The 25,660-nt window shown below is 46.6% G+C and overlaps 1 protein-coding gene across 4 annotated transcripts in view; it reads left to right on the forward strand.

Annotated features, from left to right (window-relative positions):
* cdon (cell adhesion associated, oncogene regulated) overlaps positions 1-25,660 on the forward strand; it is a 200,475-nt gene that overhangs the window by 71,255 nt on the left and 103,560 nt on the right. For 3 of the 4 annotated variants that reach the window (XM_070894314.1, XM_070894315.1, XM_070894316.1), the window contains exon 1: positions 19,235-19,559. The exons of the other annotated variant lie outside the window; for it this stretch is intronic. The gene's annotated coding sequence lies outside the window, so the exon portion shown is untranslated. Of the gene's footprint in view, positions 1-19,234; positions 19,560-25,660 lie in introns of those variants that run through there. 4 annotated transcript variants of the gene reach the window in all.

A 25,660-nucleotide genomic window follows, 5' to 3' on the forward strand; every position in this document is an offset into this window, starting at 1 on the left:
TGTCCTGAACTCAGTGTTTCTATCCTGAACTCACTGTGTCTGTCCTGAACTCAGTGTTTCTATCCTGAACTCAGTGTGTCTGTCCTGGACTCACTGTGTCTGTCCTGGACTCACTGTGTCTGTCCTGAACTCAGTGTGTCTGTCCTGAACTCACTGTGTCTGTCCTGAACTCAGTGTTTCTATCCTGAACTCAGTGTTTCTGTCCTGAACTCAGTGTTTCTATCCTGAACTCAGTGTGTCTGTCCTGGACTCACTGTGTCTGTCCTGAACTCAGTGTTTCTATCCTGAACTCAGTGATACTTTCCTGGACTCAGTGTGTCTATCCTGAACTCAGTGTTTCTATCCTGAACTCAGTGTTTCTGTCCTGAACTCAGTGTTTCTGTCCTGAACTCACTGTGTCTGTCCTGAACTCACTGTTTCTATCCTGAACTCACTGTGTCTATCCTGAACTCACTGTGTTTGTCCTGAACTCAGTGTTTCTGTCCTGAACGCTCTGTGTCTATCCTGAACTCACTGTGTCTGTCCTGAACTCAGTGTTTCTATCCTGAATGCTCTGTGTCTATCCTGAACTCAGTGTGTCTGTCCTGAACTCAGTGTGTCTGTCCTGAACTCAGTGTTTCTATCCTGAACTCACTGTGTCTGTCCTGAACTCACTGTGTCTATCCTGAACTCAGTGTTTCTATCCTGAACTCACTGTTTCTGTCCTGAACTCATTGTTTCTGTCCTGAACTCACTGTGTCTGTCCTGAACTCACTGTGTCTATCCTGAACTCAGTGCTTATCTCCTGGACTCACTGTTTCTGTCCTGAACTCACTGTTTCTATCCTAAACTCACTGTGTCTGTCCTGAACTCACAGTTTCTATCCTGAACTCAGTGCTTATCTCCTGGACTCACTGTGTCTGTCCTGAACTCAGTGTTTCTATCCTGAACTCACTGTGTCTGTCCTGAACTCAGTGTTTCTATCCTGAACTCAGTGTGTCTGTCCTGGACTCACTGTATCTGTCCTGAACTCAGTGTTTCTATCCTGAACTCAGTGTTTCTGTCCTGAACTCAGTGTTTCTATCCTGAACTCAGTGTGTCTGTCCTGGACTCACTGTGTCTGTCCTGAACTCAGTGTTTCTATCCTGAACTCAGTGATACTTTCCTGGACTCAGTGTGTCTATCCTGAACTCAGTGTTTCTATCCTGAACTCAGTGTTTCTGTCCTGAACTCAGTGTTTCTGTCCTGAACTCACTGTGTCTGTCCTGAACTCACTGTTTCTATCCTGAACTCACTGTGTCTATCCTGAACTCACTGTGTTTGTCCTGAACTCAGTGTTTCTGTCCTGAACGCTCTGTGTCTATCCTGAACTCACTGTGTCTGTCCTGAACTCACTGTGTCTATCCTGAACTCAGTGTTTCTATCCTGAACTCACTGTTTCTGTCCTGAACTCGCTGTGTCTATCCTGAACTCAAGTTTCTGTCCTGAACTCACTGTTTCTGTCCTGAACTCAATGTGTCTGTCCTGAACTCACTGTGTCTATACTGAACTCAGTGTTTTTATCCTGAACTCAGTGTTTCTGTCCTGAACTCAGTGTGTCTGTCCTGAACTCACCGTGTCTGTCTTGAACTCCCTGTGTCTGTCCTGGACTCACTGTGTCTATCCTGAACTCAGTGTGTCTGTCCTGAACTCAGTGTTTCTATCCTGAACTCACTGTGTCTGTCCTGAACTCACTGTGTCTATCCTGAACTCACTGTTTCTATCCTGAACTCACTGTTTCTGTCCTGAACTCGCTGTGTCTATCCTGAACTCAAGTTTCTGTCCTGAACTCACTGTTTCTGTCCTGAACTCAATGTGTCTGTCCTGAACTCACTGTGTCTATCCTGAACTCAGTGTTTCTATCCTGAACTCACTGTGTCTATCCTGAACTCAGTGTTTCTATCCTGAACTCACTGTTTCTGTCCTGAACTCAGTGTTTCTATCCTGAACTCAGAGTGTCTGTCCTGGACTCAGTGTGTCTGTCCTGAACTCAGTGTTTCCATCGTGAACTCAGTGTGTCTGTCCTGGACTCAGTGTGTCTATCCTGAACTCAGTGTTTCTATCCTGAACTCAGTGTTTCTGTCCTGAACTCAGTGTTTCTGTCCTGAACTCACTGTGTCTGTCCTGAACTCACTGTTTCTATTCTGAACTCACTGTGTCTATCCTGAACTCAGTGTGTCTGTCCTGAACGCTCTGTGAATCCTGAACTCACTGTGTCTGTCCTAAACTCACTGTTTCTATTCTGAACTCACTGTGTTTGTCCTGAACTCAGTGTTTCTGTCCTGAACGCTCTGTGTCTATCCTGAACTCACTGTGTCTGTCCTGAACTCACTGTGTCTATCCTGAACTCAGTGTTTCTATCCTGAACTCACTGTTTCTGTCCTGAACTCGCTGTGTCTATCCTGAACTCAAGTTTCTGTCCTGAACTCAGTGTGTCTGTCCTGAACTCACCGTGTCTGTCCTGAACTCCCTGTGTCTGTCCTGGACTCACTGTGTCTATCCTGAACTCAGTGTTTCTGTCCTGAACTCAGTGTGTCTGTCCTGAACTCACTGTGCCTGTCCTGAACTCAGTGTGTCTGTTCTGAACTCACTGTGTCTATCCTGAACTCACTGTGTCTATCCTGAACTCACTGTGTCTATCCTGAACTCACTGTTTCTGTCCTGAACTCACTGTTTCTGTCCTGAACTCACTGTGTCTGTCCTGAACTCACTGTGTCTATCCTGAACTCAGTGTTTCTATCCTTAACTCACTGTGTCTGTCCTGAACTCACTGTTTCTATCCTGAACTCAGTGTGTCAGTCCTGAACTCAGTGTGTCTGTCCTGAACTCACTGTTTCTATCCTGAACTCACTGTGTCTGTCCTGAACTCAGTGTGTCTGTCCTGAACTCAGTATGTCTGTCCTGAACTCACTGTGTCTGTCCTGAACGCTCTGTGTCTATCCTGAACTCACTGTGTCTATCCTGAACTCACCGTGTCTGTCCTGAACTCAGTGTGTCTGTCCTGAACTCACTGTGTCTGTCCTGAACTCACTGTGTCTGTCCTGAACTCAGTGTTTCTATCGTGAACTCAGTACGTCTGTCCTGAACTCAGTGTGTCTGTCCTGAACTCACCGTGTCTGTCCTGAACTCCGTGTGTCTGTCCTGGACTCACTGTTTCTATCCTGAACTCAGTGTTTCTATCGTGAACTCAGTACGTCTGTCCTGAACTCAGTGTGTCTGTCCTGAACTCAGTGTGTCTATCCTGAACTCACTGTTTCTGTCCTGAACTCACTGTGTCTATCCTGAACTCACTGTTTCTGTCCTGAACTCACTGTTTCTGTCTTGAACTCATTGTGTCTGTCCTGAACTCACTGTGTCTATCCTGAACTCAGTGCTTATCTCCTGGACTCACTGTTTCTATCCTGAACTCACTGTGTCTGTCCTGAACTCAGTGTTTTTATCCTGAACTCAGTGTGTCTGTCCTGAACTCAGTGTTTCTATCCTGAACTCACTGTTTCTGTCCTGAACTCAGTGTTTCTATCCTGAACTCAGTGTGTCTGTCCTGGACTCACTGTGTCTGTCCTGAAGTCAGTGTGTCTGTCCTGAACTCACTGTGTCTGTCCTGAACTCAGTGTTTCTGTCCTGAACTCAGTGTTTCTATCCTGAACTCAGTGTGTCTGTCCTGGACTCACTGTGTCTGTCCTGATCTCAGTGTTTCTGTCCTGAACTCAGTGTTTCTGTCCTGAACTCAGTGTTTCTGTCCTGAACTCAGTGTGTCTGTCCTGAACTCACTGTTTCTATCCTGAACTCACTGTGTCTATCCTGAACTCACTGTGTTTGTCCTGAACTCAGTGTTTCTGTCCTGAACGCTCTGTGTCTGTCCTGAACGCTCTGTGTCTATCCTGAACTCACTGTTTCTATCCTGAACTCAATGTGTCTGTCCTGAACGCTCTGTGTCTATCCTGAACTCACTGTGTCTATCCTGAACTCACCGTGTCTGTCCTGAACTCAGTGTGTCTGTCCTGGACTCACTGTGTCTATCCTGAACTCAGTGTGTCTGTCCTGAACTCAGTGTTTCTATCCTGAACTCAGTGTGTCTGTCCTGAACTCAGTGTGTCTGTCCTGAACTCACCGTGTCTGTCCTGAACTCCGTGTGTCTGTCCTGGACTCACTGTGTCTATCCTTAACTCAGTGCGTCTGTCCTGAACTCAGTGTGTCTGTCCTGAACTCAGTGTGTCTGTCCTGAACTCAGTGTGTCTGTCCTGAACTCACCGTGTCTGTCCTGAACTCCGTGTGTCTGTCCTGGACTCAGTGTTTCTATCCTGAACTCACTGTTTCTGTCCTGAACTCATTGTGTCTGTCCTGAACTCACTGTGTCTATCCTGAACTCAGTGTTTCTATCCTGAACTCACTGTTTCTGTCCTGAACTCACTGTGTCTATCCTGAACTCACTGTTTCTGTCCTGAACTCACTGTTTCTGTCCTGAACTCATTGTGTCTGTCCTGAACTCACTGTGTCTATCCTGAACTCAGTGCTTATCTCCTGGACTCACTGTTTCTATCCTGAACTCACTGTGTCTGTCCTGAACTCAGTGTTTCTATCCTGAACTCAGTGTGTCTGTCCTGAACTCACTGTTTCTATCCTGAACTCACTGTGTCTATCCTGAATTCACTGTGTTTGTCCTGAACTCAGTGTTTCTGTCCTGAACGCTCTGTGTCTGTCCTGAACGCTCTGTGTCTATCCTGAACTCACTGTTTCTATCCTGAACTCACCGTGTCTGTCCTGAACTCAGTGTGTCTGTCCTGAACTCACTGTGTCTGTCCTGAACTCAGTGTTTCTATCCTGAACTCAGTGTGTCTGTCCTGAACTCAGTGTTTCTATCCTGAACTCACTGTGTCTGTCCTGAACTCACTGTGTCTATCCTGAACTCAGTGTTTCTATCCTGAACTCACTGTTTCTGTCCTGAACTCGCTGTGTCTATCCTGAACTCAAGTTTCTGTCCTGAACTCAGTGTTTCTATCCTGAACTCAGTGTTTCTGTCCTGAACATCAGTGTTTCTATCCTGAACTCAGTGTGTCTGTCCTGAACTCACTGTGTCTGTCCTGAACTCACTGTTTCTATTCTGAACTCACTGTGTCTATCCTGAACTCACTGTGTTTGTCCTGAACTGAGTGTTCCTGTCCTGAACTCAGTGTTTGTATCCTGAACTCACTGTTTCTATCTTGAACTCAGTGTGTCTGTCCTGAACTCACTGTGTCTGTCCTGAACTCACTGTTTCTATCCTGAACTCAGTGTATCTGTCCTGAACTCACTGTGTCTGTCCTGAACTCACTGTTTCTATCCTCAACTTACTGTGTCTGTCCTGAACTCACTGTGTCTGTTCTGAACTCACTGTGTCTGTTCTGAACTCACTGTATCTATCCTGAACTCAGTGTTTCTGTCCTGAACTCACTGTGTCTGTCGTGAACTCACTGTATCTGTCCTGGTATTCCTGGAGGGAGGGGTGGGGAGGGAGTGGGGGCGGGGCTCATTTACTTCCAATCACCCGAGTCTTTTGATTTTCCAGAACTATCCAAACTCAAGTCCCTGAGCTGCTCTTAGTGTGTATATTTTTCCGATTGAGTTAATAGTCGAGTGAGAGGCTGGGTTTGAGGTCAGTGAGGAGACAGAAGTAATAATCTTTCACTCTGGGCTGGCCTCAGCTTGTCTCCATGTGATGGAACTCTGGGCCCCAGGACTCCAGGCTTCAATCCCCTGAAGCAAATGCAGAAACTGTCAGTCTGTAAGAATGCCTCTGTGTCTTCAAAGGGAATGTTTGGCTTCACGCTGATGGCTGTTAACTGCCTCTCGGAAAGCAGCGTTCAGACAGGAGAAAACCCATTAAAGTTGAAACAAGTCATCTGAAGATTGACAGAGTGAACATCAGCCTCCACAGGTGGCTCAAGACCGTCAGGTGTGAGCTCATAAAGTGTCTGAATAAGGCTGGCTGCTACCCAGAGGCAAACAGCACCATCTCAGAGTACAACACTGCCACCCTACAAGTTAACAGTGACACCAAGGCTAACGATGCAACCTCGCATGTTGCCAAGTACACATTAAAAGAAAAAGGAAAGATGTGGATTTATATCGCGCCTTTCACAACCACTGAACACCTCAAAGCGCTTTATAGCCAATGAAGTACTTTTTGAAGTGTAGTCACTATTATAATGTAGGAAACATGGCAGCCAATTTGCGCAAAGCAAGCTCCCACAAACAGCAATGTGATAATGACCAGATAATCTGTTTTTGTTATGTTGATTGAGGCCTAATATTGGCCAGGACAGTGGCAATAACTCCGCTGCTCTTCTTCGAAATAGTGCCATGGGATCTTTTACGTCCACCTGAGCGAGCAGATGGGGCCTCGGTTTTACGTCTCATAGGAAACTGAGGTCAAATGTGTCACCACCAACAGCTCATGCTGCCATCTTGCAGCTAACTCAGATTAATGCTCCCCAGAGGCCAACACTTAGCCATTTATTAGTATGATTGTCCCAGCCTGCCCCATGAATGATCAGCACAGGATGCCCTGCTCCTTCCCACAGTGCATTCTACGAAGCTGCCATCTTGCAGTGTTTCTGGCAATGCTGTAAAACTACTGCACACACCGTTGGATGTTGATTTAGTGACTGGACTCATTGTGGTCACTGCCTGCAGCACAGCCATGTGTCCGTCCCAGCATGCTCTGATGCATAGTGGGTCAGTGGAGCTGCTCTGCTGGCGAACACAGTTTAATGACAATAAAATTCAGCAGAGGGAGTTCTCCCAGGTCACGCGAGACAGGCTGTGTCTGCAGGGGAAACGTTGATATAGACCATTTTTAAGTGTGTATATTAACCCTGCTCTTTTAGTCTTGATAACGCTACACACTGTGTGCAATACATAACAAGGCATATATTACCCCTTTACCCCTGATAACACTCGCTGTGTACAGTACTGGAGGAGTATAGTACCCATTTACCCCTGATAACATTCCATGTACAATACTGGAGGGGTATATTACCCATTTGCCCTGATAACACTCCATGTACAGTACTGGAGGAGTATATTACCCATTTACCCTGATAACACTCCATGTACAGTACTGGAGGAGTATATTACCCATTTACCCTGATAACACTCACTGTGTACAGTACAGAATATTACCCCTCTACCCCTTACACTGCCGCCACTGATATGTGAGGCATGAGGCGATGATGATCCTGGTTTATTCCACTCAGTTCTTACAAAATACATTAACGCAAAATCCTTTTTTAAAAAAACAAGCTGTTTCCATAATCACTCACAGCGTAAGCACCTCCTTGTCCGGACAGTGATGCATAAAGCCCTTTCTATGACAACAGAGTGCCATGTTGTGCAGATTCCTGGCACTTCCTGTTGCCATAGAAACAGTTTTTAAGCTGTTTACTTTCTGTGAGGGGGGGGCCCCGTTAGGTACAAGAGCGTCTGAGGTCTCCGAAGTTGCTGCTCAGTTTATGCAGAGCCTGGAAACATGATACAAATCTCTCACACAAATGCGCCTGTCATTGTTCTCTTGTGCGCCTGTTCTGAGATAGTACTGTGGCTATTTTCTCTCGTGTCATCTCTAATACAGTGTCAGTCAGCCCCCTCTATTGTCAGCAGGGCCATGCCCGCAGACACGTCTAGTGCTGCAGCAGTCAATATTCTGATGTTCATTATGCAGTGAATGTAGTGTGTGTCCAATTGGCATGGTGACCTATGGGAGATGTGTCGCCCAGGACTGTGTGAACAGGAGCCTAGCTCTCTCCGCACTGCTGAGCACTGGGAACAGCCTGGGTCCGGGAATTGATTCCATTTCTCTGAAGCCAAACTATTTACTGAGCTGGCCAGGGCCTGATAAAGAATCCCCTTGTTTGTCTCGCTGTGTTTCAGCCAGGTATCGGGACCAGTTTGAAAATGGAATCTGCCCCTTAAGTGTTACAGCCAGGGCTCAGTTCGGGCCTTGCCTGCTTAAATTCCGTCTGAAGACATCGTCGGATAAATGAGTGTTCCCTATTTGTTATTCGTAGGGGTTTCAGCAAAACCGCACTGAATATTCAGAGGTGCTGCAAGATGTTTGTCAGTATGCTGGGGGGATTTCCTCCCCGCGCGCCCAGGAACAGGTCCGATTGCACCGAGGTGATTGCAGCGCATCCGGGCGCCAACACCCGAGGGGCGGGCTGCAGTTTAACGGCGGCGCTTCCCCACCCCCTGCTGCCGTTATGGCGGGAGGTCAGAGAGCAAAGGTCATAGGGTGGCCACCCAGATTTGCTCTCGAACACGGCTGGTCTGGTTTCACCATGGCTGCTCCGTAAGCGCAAAGCCAGACGGCAAAGTATAATCTGTGCGCGCAGGGTGAGCCCACTACACGTGCGTTTCCTGTTTTGTGTCAGCACGCAGCATTTTGTTCCTTTAAATATACCCCACCACCCGGCCCCTTTTAGACTGGGCGTAAAGGGGGACTCTGAAGCGACCAGATGCTTCCATACAAGAGTGGGGGGCAAACATTTCTTGGATGCCTCCTGGTGGTGAGTGATGGGCAGAATCCGCCAAGACCCTGCACCCTAGGTTATCAACTCTGGTTGGACATAATCCAGGAAGTTCCATCACATGACCTCCAGCCTCCAATCACTACAACCCATGCTCCCGCCATTGGTCACCCGACATGTCCGTCACCGCAGAGCTCCGCCTCCTCACTCCGATTGGAAAGGGGAGCAGACTCTCATCCACCCGATTGGATGCTTCTTGACTGTCAGTCAAACAGCCATTTCCCACCCCATCGCTAATATTTTTATAACTAGCAATCAAAAGTGTTCAAAGAAAATGAGAAAGAAAAATGTAATTTCCCAATTATTTTTTTCCAGGGTTACTATCTCTCTGACTATCAATTCTTCCATCGCTGTGGCTCAGTGGGTAGCACTCTTGCCTCTGCATCAGAAGGTTGTGAGTTCAAGATCCACTTGAGCACAAATAAAATCCAGGCTGACACTCCCAGTGCAGTGCTGAGGGACCACAGCACTGTTGGAGAAACTGTCTTTTGGATGAGATGTTAAACCGAGGCCCCGTCTGCCCTCTCAAGAGACATAAAAGATCCCATGGCACAAATTCACAGAAGAACAGGGAAGTTATCCCCGGTGTCCTGGTCAATATTTATCCCTCAATCAACATAACGAAAAAAACAGATTATCTAGTCATTATCACATTGCTGCTTGTGGGAGCTTGCTGTGTGCAAGTTGGCTGCCGAGTTTCCCACATTCCAACAGTGACTACATTCCAAAAGTATTTCATTGGCTGTAAAGCGCTTTGAGACATCTGGTGATCGTGAAAGTTGCTATATAAATGCAAGTCTTTCTTTATCACTGCTAGTTGTCTTCTCTCTCCTCTATGAAGTGCCCTGGTATGTTGTTGTTGTTGCATGATGATGCCACCATGCCCTTGGGTCCCAGCTAGTCTCCCAAGTGTGAGCATGGACGGTGAGTGTCCATCGGCTGTTCTACCATGGGGGGCATTGCAGCCGAGCCTGATCTTCTCCTCGCTCAACATCAGTAAATCTGCTCTTCACAGCCACATCTTCAGACTGATCAGGAGTGGGCGTTCTGGCTGATGATCGCCCCCTTCTTAAACTGTAGCAGTGAAGCCAGTTGCCACACCACCAACTGGTATCTGTAATGTATGAACCAGTGGGTGTGCCCACAGGTTTGTGGAGCTGTTGAGTTCCAATATTTGAAGGGGCTGCTCCTCAAATTCTGGTTGCACTTCAGTCCCACGCTTCTGGTCTTTGGGCACCCGATGCGGAGGGGAGCGGATAGGTCAGAAGGCCTCCTCATAGGACTGCTCCTGGGCACGGCCAAGGTGGCCATTAACAGGTCCAGGCAGCGGGCGGTCGAGGGGGTCGTTCAACCCAACTGCCTGCCTCCCTTCCGCGGTTATGTTCGAGCCAGGGTGTCCCTGGAGATGGAGCACGCGATGTCCACTGGTACGCTCGCGGCCTTCCACGAGGTGTGGGCGCCAGAGTGCATCATCACCCCCGGCAACCAAATTCTAATTTGATCCATTTAATGTTAAAAGTTTAATTTGTCGGTTTTAGTGCCCCTTTAATAAGGGGGCACTTGATTTATAGTTTCAACTTAAAATAGTTATGGAGCTACTGAGTTGGGAGTGGCTCAGCCAGTAATGTGATGCTCACAAGACTCAATAAACGCCAGCTAGTTGAGTTCGGGGGATCCACGATGGGGCAGGTGGTTGTGAGCCCACTGGATGAACTGGTAATGTGTCGTGTGATTGTTAAACCTTTTGTTAATAAACCAACTAGATCTTAATAGCAATGTGTGGCTCTGAATTCTTAAACAAAGAACCCATGAAGCAAATACATTACAGGTACCCGGGAAAATCAGCCAACTCTGCACAGACCGCCAATTGATCCTGGTCAATGGATCAGCTATTCCTCGTCACGATGCCATCCTAAGCTCAGTGGGTAACTCTCTCACCTCTGAGTCAGAAGATTGTGGGTTCAAGGCCCACACCAGAGACTTGAGCACATAATCTAGGCTGATACTTCAGTGCAGCGCTGTGGGAGTGCTGCACTGTCGGAGGTGCCGTCTTTCAGATGAGAGATAGGATGGAAGGCAGGAGTGATTAAATGACAAAAGAGAAATACCGCAGATGTTAGAATCTGGAATAAAAACAGAGAATGCTGGAAATCTCAGCGGGTCAGGCAGCAGCTGTGGAGAGGAAACAGAGTTAACGTTTCAGGTCGATGACCCAAGGGCCCATGCCGAATCACTGTGTCCACTCACTGTCCACTCACTGTCCACTCACTGTGTCCACTCACTGTGTCCACTCACTCTGTCCACTGACTGCGTCCACTCACTTATTCCACTCACTCCACTCACTCCACTCACTCCGTCCACTCACTGTGTCCACTCATTCTGTCCACTCACACCATCCACTCACGCCATCCACTCACTCTGTCCACTGACTGCGTCCACTCACTTGTTCCACTCACTCCACTCACTCCGTGCACTCACTCCGTCCACTCACTGTGTCCACTCATTCTGTCCACTCACACCATCCACTCACGCCATCCACTCACTCTGTCCACTCACTGTGTCCACTCATTCTGTCCACTCACTCTGTCCACTCACTCCATCCACTCACAGTGTCCACTCACTCTGTCCACCCACTCTGTCCACTCACTGTGTCCACTCACTCCATCCACTCACTTCATCCATTCACTCCGTCCACTCACTCAATCCACTCACTCTGTCCACTCACTGTGACCACTCACCCCGTCCACTCTCTGTCCACTCACTCTATCCACTCACTCTGTCCACTCACAACATCCACTCACTGTGTCCACTCACTGTGTCCACTCACTCCATCCACTCACTCCATCCACTCACTGTGTCCACTCACTCCATCCACTCACTCCATCCATTCACTGTGTCCACTCACTGTGTCCACTCACTCCATTCACTCACTCCATCCACTCACTCTGTCCACTCACTGTGTCCACTCACTTCATCCACTCACTCCATCCACTCACTCAGTCCACTCACTCTGTCCACTCACTCTGTCCACTTACTGTGTCCACTCACTCCATCCACTCACTCAGTCCACTCACTCTGTCCACTCACTGTGTCCACTCACTCCATCCACTCACTCTGTCCACTCACTCAATCCACTCACTCTATCCACTCACTCCATCCACTCACTCCATCCACTCACTCTGTCCACTCACTGTGTCCACTCACTCCATCCACTCACTCCGTCCACTCACTCCATCCACTCACTCCATCCACTCACTGTGTCCACTCACTCCATCCACTCACTATGTCCACTCACTCTGTCCACTCACTCCATCCACTCATTGTGTCCATTCACTCTGTCCATTCACTCTGTCCACTCACTCCATCCACTCACTCTCTCCAATCACTCCATCCACTTACTCTGTCCACTCACTCTGTCCACTCACTCCATCCACACACTCCATCCACTCACTCCATCCACTCACTCTGTCCACTCACTCTGTCCACTCACTCCATCCACTCACTCCATCCACTCATTGTGTCCACTCACTCCATCCACTCACTGTGTCCATTCACTCTGTCCACTCACTCCATCCACTCACTCTCTCCACTCACTCCATCCACTTACTCTGTCCACTCATTCTGTCCACTCACTCCATCTACTCACTGTGTCCACTCACTCCGTCCACTCACTCCATCCACTCACTGCATCCACTCACTCCATCCACTCACTCCGTCCACTCACTCCGTCCACTCACTGCGTCCACTCACTCTGTCCACTCACTCCGTCCACCCACTCCATCCACTCACTCTGTCCACTCATTCTGTCTACTCACTGCATCCACTCACTCTGTCGACTCACTGCGTCCACTCACTCTGTCCACTCACTCCATTCACACACTCTGTCCACTCCTGGCCCCGTGTCCTACTGCTCTGCACCAATTACCCATCCGTCCTCCCCCTCTTGCTCACGGCCTTGCCCCTGTTCCCCCCCACACATACCCCATTCACTATGCTGCCTGTATAACACACCGTGAGGTAGATATACAACCTTTGCGATAGTGTAACACAGTTGACAGCAAATTGGCAGCCTGTTTAACATGCAATTCTTACTTCCAGCTGGCTTCAATGGAAATAATAATGGGGAGAGATGTAAAACGAGCTGCTGAATTGCTTTACACTATATATATATATATAGAGAGAGAGGTATTTCATGAATACACCAAACAGAAGAAAGCAAAGAGACAAGAGCTTAACCTCTTGCTTTGCAATGAAATGCGTGCAGGAGATTCTGCCTTTCGCAAACACTGCACTCTGAACCCTGATCAGTAGCCAATGAGTGAGGGCATGGGTTAGGTGTGCGGTAAATATGGCATGTGTGGTAGATACGACTGAGAACATTTATTTTCCTCCAGCCCCGTGTACTGAAATTAAACAAGTTGCACAAACAAACTCGAGCAAACAAACCTTTGCCTCAACATTCTGTTGTTTTGGATGACACATTTTTTTTTAGAAATATAAAAGAATTTCTAAGAATGTGCCTGCAGCCACATCAGTTGTGGATTAAATGCTTTTTTTGCCTAGTTTGATGAAAATGGAAGGTGGTTTTATTGGGTGTGAGCCTGTTTTAATTGGCTGTCTGCTGAGCTTTTAGTAAAGCCCATTCAGATGACAGCAGCATGAGGGAAAGGCATTCGCAGGAATGTGGAGTGGTTGCTTTAAGACCCAGTAATCATTGGTCATCGGTTTAGCAGCAGGGACTGCAGGTAGTCATTACTGAGGCCTAGGTAGTAGGTCTAATCCAAAAGCGTAGTAAATGGCATTGTGGAGTGTTTCCAAGGCCCCAGCTGAGTCTTTAGTTGGCTCTGTCAGCGTGATTGCCCTCCGTCTAGGGCGGACAGAAAGCACCATGCTGGGCACTACAGTCCCTGCTCACTAGGGAGAGGAACAGAATCCTCCCGCAGGCTCTGTGGCTCTGTACACTCCTCCTCCCTGTCTGACTGCTTCAAGGAGCAAAGCAATCAGTTTAGGGGCTGGGAAGAGAATCCTACGGGTCTAAGGAAATGAGCTAACAGATTTTAATCACTAGCAATGTGTGAAGCACTCTCAGATATTATGTGTGGTTTATAAAGACAGATGATGAGAAATACAGAGCCACCAAAGTTACAGGGAAAAAGAAAGGGGTTAAAAGAAAGTCTTAAGCTGGAGTCGGGATGTGTAGAGCCGGTTTTTAACCAGATATTTTCAGGGCGTTTTTCCTCTTAATCCTCCTAATCTTGGCACTCGCAGGATGCTCTGAGCATGAGGAGTAAGATTGATTACAATCCTATGGATATGCGGAGAGCTCTGCTTTCTCTCAGACGGTGAACCGCAGAGGAACAGGTTACATTCTTTCACCAAAGATGGTGGGGAACTCGCAAAGAGCAAGATTCGGCAGCTGCCTCTGAATACTATATATATGTATATTTATATATTTTGAGGTATTTCATGAATACACCAAACAGGAGCTGGCAATGAGACAGAGGTTAACCCGAGCCTCTTGTGTTCTCTTTGCAACAGTAAACAACATATGGCATCTTTGCTCTTTAGCGCCAGATGAAATGTTTGTTCTCAGAGGATTGCAGGCTCTGAAGATGGGACATAAACTCCTGCATAGGTAATAACTGCCTGTGTAGGGCGTAACCTTCTATAAGGGCCGTATCCTATGTCGACTCTAACCTCTTGCGTAAGCCGTAACCCCTTGTGTAAGCTGTAAGTGACACATTCTTATGGCCACTGGGCAGGCCATATTGTTCGCATGCCAGACACGAGACTCCCAAAGCAAAAGCTCTACTCAGAACTCCTTCATGCATACGAGCCAAAGGTGGGCAGAGGAAACGTTACAAGGACACCCTCAAAGCCTCCCTGATAAAGTGCAACATCCCCACTGACACCTGGTAGTCCCTGGCCAAAGACTGCCCTAAGTGGAGCAAGTGCATCCGGGAGGGCGCTGAGAAATCAAGCGCAGGCAGCGAAAAGACCTTGCCACAAACCTGTCCCACCCACCCTTTCCCTCAACGACTCTCTGTCCCACCTGTGACAGGGACTGTGGTTCTCGTATTGGACTGTTCAGCCACCTAAGGACTCATTTTAAGAGTGGAAGCAAGTCTTCCTCGATTCCAAGGGACTGCAAATGGTGATTCTTATGGCCAGCTGCTTTGAGGGAACAAAAATCACAGGACTCACTTGCCACACCCTCCGAGCCGCTCTCACTGAAGTTAAATTTGGCACTTCTCTCATTTGGATTGTGGGAGAGTGACTTGTGCACAGTTTTTTTTTTGTGGGGGAACTATTCTACAGTGGGGATGAGGTTGTAGTTATTGCAGAGTGAATGCAAGGAGCCAAGGCACTGGCATGGCTCTCACACAATCCGCACTATAGGAGCTCTATGTGTAAAAGGGCATCTCTCGCTGAAGCCTGCGAGCAGGCATCGAGTCTGCCTCCCTTCCTCAGGGGCAATAGCAGGAGACAGAATGAGCAGCAGGCAGGACTAGCTGCAGTTTGCTTTCTTCCTTTTTATTTGATAACTCAGTTACCAGGGGAATGCGCACAGACCTCAGGCTTTGATCTTAGTAAGACAGAGCCTGACTAATTCTTTTCAATGTAACTCATGCAAGTTGCCTTTAGCTGGCTAGCTGAAGGCCTGAATTAAACTGTGGAAAATATATCAGAAATAAAGCTGGTGGTTCAACCCCAGTCCAGTAAATTTCAGCCTGTACATCACTTCATTACTTTACAATTGGGGCAGTTCCCTTCGAAATAATGTGCCTCTTGGAATTGTTCTCCGGAAAACATACTTGGGCCTGTAAGGTTTGTTCCTTTCCCCTCCCCCCTCTCCAATTAACAGTGACCAGCCGTAGGAAGGAAGAATGGTCAGTCAGGCCTTCTATTAACAAAAGTGTTTCGCAATATATTATCGGGTCGGAGCGAAAATGGTTCAAAATTATACTTTATTGTACAAGCACAGCTTCCTTCAGTTCTCTGACAACAATAACAACTTGCATTTGTTTAGCGTCTTTAATGTGGTATTACATCCTAAGGCGATTTATAGGAACGTTATCACACAAGATTTGGCCATGAGCCACATGAGATATTAGGGCAGACTTGTTCAAAGGTTTTAAGGAGCGTCTTAAAGAAAGAATGAGAGGTAGAGAGGTGGAGAGGTTTAGGGAGGGATTTCCAGAGCTTAGGGCCCAGGCAGCAGAAGGCACGGCCGCCAACGGTGAAGCGATCAAAATTAGGGATGCATAAGAATTGGCGGAACGCAGATATCTCGGGGGGTTGTAGGGCTGAAGGAGATTACAGAGATTGGGAGGGGCCAGGTCATAGACCCTCACCTTCCTGTGAGTTTCAGCAATTTAAGGGTTAATAAGAACTGCCAGTAGTGCCATTAATGTCACATATGATGACATCACCTACGTGAATCATTTTACAGTTTGATGGAAAGGTGGCAACGTCGTGAGATAAAATGGCTCACAGTAATGTCATCAGAACTGGGCCACAAGCCACACACAATTCGGGTTTAATACTGGTGTCTAATTTTAGTTACTTCATTTGTGGTATAACCAGAGCTCATGGGTGCAATTTCATAGAATCATAGAAGTTTACAGCACGGAAGGAGGCCATTTCGGCCCATCATGTCCGCACCACTACGCCACTCGCGATAGTGTCAATAAGTTGTGTACTTGTGTATATGATATTGTGCCCATGTATAATGCCGAGATAAAGTTATTTCCACTCATCAACAACAACTTTCATTTTATATAATGCTAACTTTAACATAGAAAAATGTCTCAAGGCGCTTCACAAAAGCTTAATCAGACAAAAAATTGACACAGAGCTAAAGGAGGAGATATGAAGAGAGGTGACTCAAAGTTTAGACAAAGAGTTGGGTCTTAATGAGGGTCTGAAAAGAGGAGAGGGACTTGGAGAAGCAGAGGGCTTTAGGGAGGGAATTCTAGAGCTTAGGGCCTAGACAATGGAAGGCACGGCCAGCAATGGTGGTGAAGTGAGCGCGGGTACATAAGGAGCCAGAGTTGGAGGAATTCAGTGTTCTCGGAGGGTTTAGCGCTGGAGAAGGTTACAGAGATAGGGAGGGCTGAGCCATGGAGGGTGATTAGAATTTTAAATTGGAGACATGGGGAACTGGAAAACAATGTCGGTCATACGTGACAGGAGTGATTGGTGAGTGGAACTTGGTGCAAGATAGGACATCGAGCAACAGTGTTTTGGATAAGCTGAACTTATAGAGGGTGGAGGATGGGATGCCAGCCAGGAGAGCATTGGCATCGTCATGGAGATGACAAAGCATGATTGAGGGTTTTGGCCGGAGATGGGCTGAGACAGGGTGGAGACGGGCGATGTCACAGTGGTAGAAGTAAGTGGTCTTTGTGATGGAGAGGATGTGAGGTCGGAGGCTCAGCAATCAACACCACATTTGGCATTCCTGGGTCCATTCCAGCTCAGGCCCTACACCCTCAGGACAGATGTCAACAACGCATACTGACCATTGACACATGCACGCTGAGGACTCTGCTCCTCTCCCCCTTCTGTTGCTGCCTCCAGCTGCTCCAACCTATTCTGCTCACTCCCTCTATTGGCTATGATCCCTTAAAGGGATTAATTGAAAAAGAAAAATGCAGAGAAAAAGGGAGAGTATCAGAAAGAAGGAGAAAGTAACAGAAACACAGGAGAGGGAATAAAGGAAACAGATAAAAATAAATAAATAAAAGATTGGCATTGTTTGTGCAGTGTGTTATGCTTTCTGAACAGTAAATATTTGAGGGTCGGGGTAGATTCAATCTCTGCTGCACTCCTGTGTCTGGCTTGAAGGTGCATGGTACATATGACCATAGTAAGAGATTAGAGGGCCCCTGGAAGATCTGCTCTGTAATTTCTGTGTGTCTGTGATTTTTTTCTTTCTTTTATTCTTTCTGTGTTTCTGTCTCCTCGTTTATGGCAAGCTCACACACCCTAAGTTTCTGTCTCCATTTCTGTCAATCTCACTCCCTCTCTATTTCTATTACTGTTTTCTCACTTCACCTTTCCTATATTGCAACAGTGACTACACTTCCAAAGTACTTCCTTGGCTGTAAAGCGCTTTGGGAGGTCCTGAGGTTGTGAAAGGCGCTATATAAATAATGGTCTTTATTTATTTTTATCTGTTCCTTTATTCCCAGTCCTTCTGCATTTCTGTTACTTACTCCTTATTTTTCTTCTTTGCATATTCTTTCTGTTATTCTCCCTTTTTCTCTGTATTTCTCTTTCTCAGAAGCAACACACTGCGATCGAGGATTTTCGTCAGAACCAGCTGAGATTCGCAAATAGGAAGGATTGTGTTTCTGAGTTTTCTCTTGCCCAGCCCTACTTGTTCCTCCTCTAGATCAACATCTTCAACTTTACATTGAACGTCAAGTGTCACGCCTGCACCAGTTATATGGCATCCAGGCACTAGGAGTGCTGACGTGGCATGAGCGCTTTGGTCAACGATGTTTCGGTACGATGCATCGGTAATCTTGACATTTAAAGGGGTATCCTCTGTCACGTCCCCCCACCCCCCAACGAGAAACTTGTCACAGACCCACAAGTTTGAAAATCTATGCCAAGGTGCGTCACAAGAGGAAGAAAAAATGGAGGCCGATCCAAAGGAGAGATTAAAAAAACAAAGCTCAGTAACATGCTGTGGCTCAGTGGGCAGCACACTTGCCTCTGAGTCAGAAGCTTGTGGGTTCAAGTTCCACTCCAGGAACTTAAAAAAAAAATCTAGGTTGACACTGCGGTACAGTGCTGAGGGAGTGCTGCACTGTTGGAGGTGCTGTCTTTCAGATAAGATGTTAAATCGAGGCCCTGTCTGCTCTCTCAGGTGGACGTAAAAGATCCCATGGCACTATTTTGAAGAAGAGCAGGAGAGTTAGCCCTGGTGTCCTGTCCAATATTTATCCCTCAATCAATGTAACAAAAACAGATCATCTGGTCATTATCATGTTGCTGTGTGCAAATTGGCTGCTGGGTTTCCCACATTACGACAGTCACTACACTCTAAAAGTACTTGAGATGTCTGGTGGTTGTGAAATATAAATCCAAAGTCTTTATTTTCTTTTATGTGAACTATTATCAATTTGAAAATGACGGGCAGCGCCCCCCCTCCCTCCCAAGGTAGCCCGGGAGAGAGTGCAGGAAGGGTCTGCATGGGGTACTGCATGCTGCTTTAGGCTCCCCTGGCAGTGCAGGCCGCTTCCCAAGCCTGTCAGGGCATTTGTTGCTGGTTGTCAAGTGATAAATGGAAGGGTGAGAGGTCAGCCGCAGTGACCCTCTCACCGAGCAGCACCAAGACCACTGGGCCTGAAGAAGAGGAAAGGGGGGGGGAGAGAGAATCAGAATATTAATCCTTTTCTTTTTTTAAAAAATCGACACTTGACTAATAAACAGGGTGGAACTGAAAAGATTCCAGCGAGAGGCGCGGCTGGGCTGTGATTGGTGAAGGGAAAGAGGGTTGAGATGGATGAATTTGTCTGCTGGCTTTTTTTTAGTCCCCCCCCTTCTCGCTCTCCTTTCCATTCGCCTTCTAAAGCAGAGTTGGTAGAGTCGGGAGGAGGAGCGCGAGCAGTTGGTTGTGGTTCGGGCTCGAAGGAACGAGAGAGAGCATTGGGCTGCGCGCGCACTCTCACTCATTCACACAAACACACACAGAGTGCGAGCTGACAGTGCGAGCGCGCGGGAGAGCGAGCGAGAGCTCACACGGAGAGCGGACGCGAGAGAGAGAGAGCGAGCTCCCCTTCCCCTCCACATCCATGGGAACGGCCGCCGCCGCCGGGGGACCTTAGGGAGAGCGAGAGGAGAGAGGAGAGAGGAGTGCGGAGTGCGGATAGCCGAGCATCCATGGAGCGGGCGGCTTGCACTCGGTGTCTCCGGGATGTACAGTCACGCAGCGGAACGTGTGGGCAGCCGCTGTGGTGAGAGGTAAGCTAACGAGGGGTTGGTTTTCGATGGGCCCCCGGGATGTGGGGGCTGAAACGAAAAGAAAGACTTGCATTTCTATAGCGCCTTTCACGACCCCCGGACGTCTCGAAGCGCCTTGCAGCCAGTGCGGTCACTGCTGTAATGTGGGCCGAGGAGGAGGCAAGGGGGCCGCAGCCTCTTGTTGCTGCTCGCCTGGCTTCAGATCCAGCTGAGATTCTCCTAGGCCACAACTGGAGGAGGAGCTCCACTTTTATTTTTTTTAATATATGTACTTTCTTCTCCCACCACCGCAAAAGCTAGCCCCACCGACTTTTTAAATATCATGTAATTCCCCCTCGCACTGGAGTTTAGCCGCCCCCCTTCTGGGACTCTTGCTCCTGTTCGCGATTCAATGGAGTCGGGGCTTTTTTTTTCTTGTGGATTCATCTGCTCGGGAGGCTCTGCCTGACTAACAACAAAGCCAGCTCGGAACTCCAGAGGGAGAGCAGGGATGACTGGCAAGCGTACAAGACTGCAGAGCTCAAACCACAGAGCAGGCTGCCTCAGACTGCAGTGTTTTACGGTGTGTGTGTGTGAGTGAGCAGAAAGGGATAGAAACAGGAGAAAGACCAGGAGGGAGGGCAGAAAGGGATAGAGGATTGCAAGCAGGAAGGAATAAATAGGGGGAGACAGCAAGGAATAGAGAGAGAGAGAAAACACGGAGACAAAGGGATAGAGAAATAGGAAAAACAAGGGATCGAGAAACAGGAAAGAAAGACTTGCATTTATATAGCACCTTTTACGACCACTAGACGTCTCAGCGCTTTACAGGCAATGAAGTACTTTTGGAGTGTAGTCACTAATGTAATGTGGGAGAGGGATATAAACTGAGTGTGCATGACCCTGTCACAAACAGGCAGAGGGGGAGAGAGAAACACAGACAAATGGAACCAGGTAATTGGGATGTTGGGGAAAGGAAGGGAGAGCGACCGAGATGGGGTAGAGGTATACAACACAAGGGGGAGAGGGACAAGAAAAAAAGGAGAAGGGGACAGAGCAAGGCAGAGCTGGAGAAGGAGTCGTGACAGGCAGGGAAAACAGAAGCCAAGACTGACATGGAGGAGTCCAGCACTGAAAGGACTGACTGAGTGAGAGACACAGAAAAAAGTGAGAGAAAGTAAAAAGAGAGAGACAAAGACAGAGACCTGAGCGATCGATCAGGAGTTCCAGTCAGGATATATGGGTACTGTTGACAGAAGTTAGCTGGATGGCATGCCAAGCCTTGTCTGCAGCCTGTGGAGTAGGAGGTACAGCCCAAAGACTGCATTTGAGGGGATGGTTAGAAGGAGCCATCATGGGATTAGGTTACAGTCCGATGAAAGCTCTCCATCCTCAGCCTCTCTATTAAAAAGCTTTCAGGAGCAGCGTTTCTGTTGCTCTTGCCTGGGCTGAGCAGAAACTGTAGCTGGTTTTCCTTTTGCTCTGTTTGCCTTCAGGGAGGACTAAATAATTGTATTTTTTTTCTGTCCCAAGTGTTTGTGCAGTAGTGTTTTACTGGAGCAGAGAGAATGCTAGAATTTTTAGAAAGCTGTTCAGTCAGTGTCCCCATTAATCCCGGGAAATGTTTTCCAGTATGCGAAATGCCAGAGTCACTAATGCAGGGAATTATGTGGAATGCCTGTTTAATTGAATGTCACGCTTTAATCAAACCAAACGGGTGCATTGGATTCTGAGATGAGCTACAGAATTTTTACATTCTCAAATGGTCTTGAAGTATCTACAATTATTCCACCTTAGAACGTCCCTAAAACACAAGCACCCACCCATAGCGCCTCTGTTACCTATAGCCCCTGAACCCTGTCAACCAGCCCCAACGCTCATGTAACTCCATTCTACTTACATTTATATTTCTCATTTGCTGATTTGTTGCGCACCGAGAGGTTGGGAAATAGTTTTTTTTGACACTGTTGCCTCATTTGGTGGATGTGTCCCAAATCAGAACACAAGGATCTGTTTGTACCAGCGAATTAAGGGGGACGTGGATTTAAACTTTATATGCCGCCCTCTGGCTTCCATGGTATGCACCAAAACAACCCACAAAGATGCAAATGCGGATAAATCTGCTGTAAAATTGTTTTTAAATCTGTCAGCTAATGTTGATTATGTTTCTGGCACGGTATGTTGTACAAGACTTATTGGGGTTTGCCTCTTGGGCTGATTGTTGTAATCATGTTTACTACGCAGGCTTTAAGGTTTGAGTGTGCAGTAGAATTACCAGTGGATCCCCAGCATTGAGTGTCTTTTTTACTTGCATTTGTGGAGAAACCTTCAATGTGCTGCATCTGTGTAGTAAGTTTTGATTTCAATGAAATCTAAATTGTTCAAATCTTCTGCACAATATCACAACTGCTTTAATCAGACGGACAGGGAAAGTCATCCAAGGAAGAACTATATTATTTATCTGAACTCTGCATATGCAAATTTTTCTGCTTTTGAAGTGGTTTGCTTTCTTTTAGGATGATAACCATCTTGTTCTTTTTCTGTGTTGTCTTCTCCCATCTGTATCTCTTTGGGTCCCAGTAGTTAGGATAACGTATGTCTACTCCTGCAAAATGCCCCAGCCTGGTAGATCCACACATGGCAGTTTGTCTGTTGGCCCCACAGATCAATGCATGAGCATTTCACACAGATCTAAACCAGTGACCATGGTGCTTAAACTTGGTTTTAATTGAACAACTTCCCCCTCTCCCACCAAAAAACAGCTCCCAGTCTTTTTAGGTCAGATGTGGGATCCTGTACTAAATATGATTACCCTAAAATTGATCATTTTGACAGTGATGTGAGTTTATAGAAGAAATTCTTCCATATTTATTTCTCCCAAAGACCTATGTTTCTTTTTGTTAAAAATCATTGTTATTCTGATTATAGAGACATTGGCAGAGGAGAGCTGATGAAAGTGTTTGTCGTTTCTGTTTTAACACATCATCAAATGTTTTTTTTTCCTAAAAGTTTTATCAAAAACTTCCCAGACCGATACTTTGAGACTGGCAGAATTCGTTCCCTCCCACAGGCAGGATTAATACTGTTCAGTGCACACTGTTCCTTTGCCTCCTTTTAAACACACACATGTTTTCTGTCTTTTCCCATTTGTATACGAGATGACTTTTCCAATGTTGAGTAGCATAAAATAGAATTTGAGACGCCCACAGAGCCATACAGTGTAAGAGGTGGAAATGGAGACTTTTTCTTAAAGAAACGATTTTTGGCTTGTTCAATTCATGGACCGGTTACTTTGGCAGCGCTGGTGTCAAACTTGAAGTTGAGCAAAGTTGATAATTGGTTGTGTGATGTGTTCAAACAAGGGGTGATTCCAAAATCCAGCATTCCCAGTGGGAAGCAGTATTGGCAGGAAAGATAGAATCGCAAAATCATGACTACATTGCCAAAATGAACTGTGGAAAAAGACCCAGTTTACAATTTTAGATTTTGTTCGCCTGAATGTGGCTGTGCTTGGAAGGAGCATTTTGAACTGTATGAAATACTGGTGGCAGCATTGGGAGCAATTTGAGGTCACGCAGCATTAAAATGTATTTGCTTTAGGTGTGTTATTTCCTTTTAAAAGTATTGGTGCCAGTGCATTAGCAGCACACAGAATTTCAAATCCGTTAAAAGGGTTGACATTGTCACGTTAGCTTCCTGAGAAATTAATGTGGTAAGGAGGTGGGATTGGCTCTGCTCAATAATGCCTTGTGTTTCCTCCTATTGTTAGTCCCCACTCAGTCACAGTATCCATATCCCAGATTAATACATTAGGTAACAGATTGTTTTTGATGTGGTGCTTGAGTTTAACTGGACAAAAGATGTTCTATTGGGTACCTGCAGGACCTGTGGGTGTAAAGGACCCTTAGTTACCTACAGCGGAGTATTCCCACAGCCCATCCCACCAGCTGCCACTCCAATGTGCCAGCCTATTCATGTTGGTTTGTCGTGTGGCAATCGGATAATGTGTTTAGCCAGAAGGTGGCAGGTATTTACAGTCGCCACTGCCCAAGCTGACACAGCTCTGAGACAACGCACCTCGCTAGTGAAGGGACGCTGCAAAAAGGTACTGGAATTTCCAAAATGAAAACATTTAAAATTGAAGGGGGTAGGAGAATCATTTTTTTTATTAAAAATCTATTTTTTGTTTTGAACATTCTAGTACTGCTGCGAATCGTCAGCTGCCACTCACCAGCCAGGCCCACTGTCCAGGATTTGTGTCTATTCACACATTGGTAGCTGTGCATTATCAAACTGCTACATCTCCAACAGCTTTGAAATTCTGTTGATAAACATTTGATGAAAATCAGAGGCAAGGAAATCTGGGAGGGAGGAGGGAATCTTGTCAGTTGAACTAACAGGAGATTGTAAGCAAAATCGGACGGAGGTGGATGGGGTGTATTGGCTGACAGTAGCTGGATACAGGAACTGCTTCTGTATTGGGCTAAATGCAGCAGCTCCTGCTGTCTGGTTCTTGGGCAACTGGCAACACCAAGCCATAGCAAGGTTTCCAGGTTTACTAAGACTGGATGTAGGGGAGTCCTGTTTTGTCCTGGATTTTTAGGGGTCTGGTAGTGTAGTGGTTGTTACTGGACAAGTAATCCAGAGAACGCAAGTTTAAATTCCACCAAGGCTATTTGAGAATTTGAATTTAGTTTAAAATAAAATTTGGAAATAAGAAACTGGGATCAGTAAAAGTAACCATGAAGCTATCGATTGTCATTAAAAGCTAACTGGTTCACTAATATTCTTCAGGGAAAGAAAGTAATTACCCGGTCTGGCCTATGTGCAACTCCAGTTCCACACCATCATGGTTGACTCTTATCTGCCCTCTGAATTAGCCTAGCAAACCTCTGTTATATTAAACTTTTATAGCAGGACCACCAGGGATGGGCAATGAATGCCGTCCTTGCCAGCGACATCCACATCCTGAGGATGAATAAAATTTTCCTGGATGTTGGAATCTCGCAAGTTCACTTTGGGTTTGCCATTGGCTGTGTGAGCACTGTGTGTCGGGAGCTGTGGCACTTAACCCAACGTAAAAGCAGCTAGGAATTCAAAATATGATCATTCCAAATCTTCCCTGGAAGATGGGTCTGATTTTAGAAAAAAAAAATGAGTCTCCTGTGCCAGTTTAAGGAGTCACATAGAACATTCTGGAATTCGGTTTTCCCAAAGGAAGTCAAAAATTATAAATATTATGTAATTTTTCATTTCATGAAGGGCTTAGTTGAGGATGGTAGTTTTTTTAAAGCCCCCAATTAAAATAGGGGGAAATTGCTTTACTTGAGGATATCCCCTTGTCACCAGCAATGGAAGCTCTGTAACAGGAGCATCATAGTGGAATCAACTTCTTTTCAATTTCTTTTTAGTATGAAATTGGTGATTTTTATTTGGCCTCACCAAATTAAGGATCGATAGTTCTAGGAAATGAAACACTTGCCTTCTCGAGCATCCAATATCGGCATCAAGTATTCCCAGGTCGAAGCAATGCTTTCTTCATTCCATGCAATCTCTGGGCTCACACCCCTTACTGCACCAGTGTGACACTTTCAATTTCCTTTACAGCCATCCTTGTGTCCTATCTAATTAGGAGAATTCTATGCTAGGTGTTCAGACTGCCCTGAATCACTTCATGTAGGACCCATGGGTCGGATTCATACCCAGCTTTCTAATGAAAGTGTAGTGTGCAAACCCATTGTCGACCCAGTTTCTAGCCCCACTCTGGGAAGTCCTTTATTTAAAAGATACTCATTGGAGTGGAGGCTGAAAATTCTCTCATTTTAGGGTCAGCTGGCACAGGAAATGCCAGATTTAATTTAATTCTGACATTCGCAACATTTTCCAGGCCAGCTTTTGCCTGTAGTCTAAACATCACTGTCCACCCAAACTTAATCATCCAGAAAAGTTCAGTTTTCCTATTTACCCCTCCTAACCACCCAATGCACGCAAGCATGCGAATGCACCCTGGTGAAAGTGCAACGAGTAACTGGGCCTGCTTGATTAAAGTGGAGTCCTGCCAGTGCCCACGATTCTTCAGATGGTTGGCTCTGATTTTGACCAGGGTGTCAGATGATGCTCCC

The sequence above is a fragment of the Pristiophorus japonicus genome, chromosome 11 (genome assembly GCF_044704955.1).
Source record: "Pristiophorus japonicus isolate sPriJap1 chromosome 11, sPriJap1.hap1, whole genome shotgun sequence".
Classification (NCBI taxonomy): Eukaryota; Metazoa; Chordata; class Chondrichthyes; family Pristiophoridae; genus Pristiophorus; species Pristiophorus japonicus.